The sequence below is a fragment of the Aplysia californica genome, unplaced genomic scaffold, assembly GCF_000002075.1.
Source record: "Aplysia californica isolate F4 #8 unplaced genomic scaffold, AplCal3.0 scaffold00222, whole genome shotgun sequence".
Classification (NCBI taxonomy): Eukaryota; Metazoa; Mollusca; class Gastropoda; order Aplysiida; family Aplysiidae; genus Aplysia; species Aplysia californica.
The window spans coordinates 1,043,187-1,045,394 of record NW_004797492.1 but is presented as its reverse complement, the minus strand read 5'-3'; the positions used below and the strand labels follow the sequence as shown (position 1 = coordinate 1,045,394).

Below are 2,208 nucleotides of genomic sequence, written 5' to 3'. Positions count from 1 at the left end.
CTCTCTCTCTCTCTCTCTCTCTCTCTCTCTCTCTCTCTCTCTCTCTCTCTCCCCTTCTCTCTCTCCTTCTCTCTCCCATTCTCTCTCTCTCTCCCTCTTCCCCTCCTTCTCTCCTTTTCTCTCTCTGTATGTGTGTGTGTGTATGTGAGTGAGTGTGTGTGTGTGTGTGTGTGTGTGTGTGTGTGTGTGTGTGTGTGTGTGTGTGTGTGTTCATACACTCTGATTCTTTAAAAAGAAAATACTCGTAAATAATTGAGAAAACAAATGAACGTTACTAAATTAAACAAAGTGTAAATTGTCCACAAAATTAAAAACAAAAATCAAAAGTAATAATAAAAAAAAAAAAGAAACCAAAGACAAAAAAGCCCAGCTCTTGACCTTGGTGGACTAATCATAATAGTACATGTACTGTTATAATCACGTGACCACCCAGTAGCACCGGTGGTTAAATGCCAGGAGTGAATGAACGGTCAGCGGCCACAGCGGGCAGGTACAGGGAGAGGCCGAGGGGGCGCCGACTTGCCTTCTCGTCTGAATGACCACTGACCAGTGTCCTATACCCTGGGACATAGGACCAGGGTATGAATGGTCAGCGGGTATAGAATCGGTGTAGTTCTCTAAACGTATAAGTCCGGATTTTTTCCCGAGTTCGTTTATATATTTATTTGTTTAAAGATTTTTCTGGTGGTTCCTTTCGCTTCAGAGCGAGATTCCTCATTGTATACATGAAGATCACCTCTATCTTACTTATAGAATTAGTATTTCTACGAGTACCATGCGATCTTAAAGAAAAAAAATGCTCCTTCTTTCTTAACGAAATCTGTAGTTCTCATCTCTCCTTTTTCTTTTTTGTGTATGTTACATTCTTGTAACACATCTAATCTTCTGCTCTTATTATATCACAAAAATATTGTTGCAAGTGCTGTAAAACTCTCACTAAAACAAAAGCTAAAATACAAAATTTCCCAAACGAAAAAAATTTAGTTTACATGTTTCACAATTCTGGTGGCAGACTTACACGTTTAGAGAATGCCACAGGGTGTACGTGTTGTGTGTCTCAGGGAGAGGCCGGTGGAGGCGCCACCTTGTTGTCCCGTCTGACTGACCACTGACCACCCTGCCTGCTCAGCTGTCAGCTCTGACCACTGTCAGTTCCTGTCAGGCCCGCGCCGGCGACATTCTGCGAAGCCACGAATATCGAAAATACCAAAGAATGCGTATCTGTTGTGTTTTGCGTTTGTATGTTTTGAAGTTACCAGAAAGCAAAACTGGTCATATTGTGAACACTGCAAGAAAATGACAGAGGAAACGTAAGAATATAAAAGCAGAAACAAAAGAGGAAACTACAAACTGATCGACACAATATTATTAATATTATTATTAAGCAGCAGAAAAAAAAGACAGACTGATAAAGACGACAGACGAAAAATAAGTACTAACAGACATAAATCACTGAGGGTGAGTAAAGAAGTAGGACCTGCCAGTCGACTCTCCAATATTCCGTAAATTGAAACAGCAGAAACGAAACACCACCACCACCACAAACAACAACAACAACTGCAACTACAACAAAAAATCTACAACAACAAACACATGAAAAGAATACATTAATAAACAAAAATAAACTCAATCAGACAATGAATCACGAGCATACGGTTTAAATAGCACGGCATGAATCATGACACCAGTACGCTCAGTGCCGTTGGGTGTTTGGGTGTGAGTAGAGAGATAATCTCCTCAGTGCTCGTCCACATCGCCGTGAGTGACGTCGTCCGTTGCTCGTTCACAACCCGGAGCTCCAAGAGCTGCCCTTATCTCTTATCATTCCCGCCCGTGACAGCCAACTCTCACAGTGTCAAGCGCTATCACGGTTTTCAATTTACCGCTTCTTGCTGGAATAAATTATTATTTTTGCTACTACACTCCGTGGGCCTCCTCTCTCCTTCTGGTATGCCATCGGGTTCTCGAGGTTTTCATGTGTCAGAACTGTCCGCCAAAACGGCTTGTCGCTCGGTGGGATATTTGTAGAAGTCTTGATACCATCGATAACATTGCTTGCTCCTGGGACGAGGGAGACACAACTGCAGGTCCCAAAAGAGAAAGTCGTAGTATTGTTGGCCGTAATTGCTGTACCTTGTACTCACGTAAAAACACACATGAACGTAGACGAATACTCACTCCTATCCCGCACGCACACACACACACACA

At 42.4% G+C, this 2,208-nt stretch overlaps 1 protein-coding gene across 1 annotated transcript in view; it reads left to right on the top strand.

Moving 5' to 3' along the window:
* LOC101858034 (GATA-binding factor 2) overlaps positions 1–2,208 on the top strand; it is a gene marked incomplete at its 5' end in the record, with an annotated part of 97,206 nt that overhangs the window by 20,527 nt on the left and 74,471 nt on the right.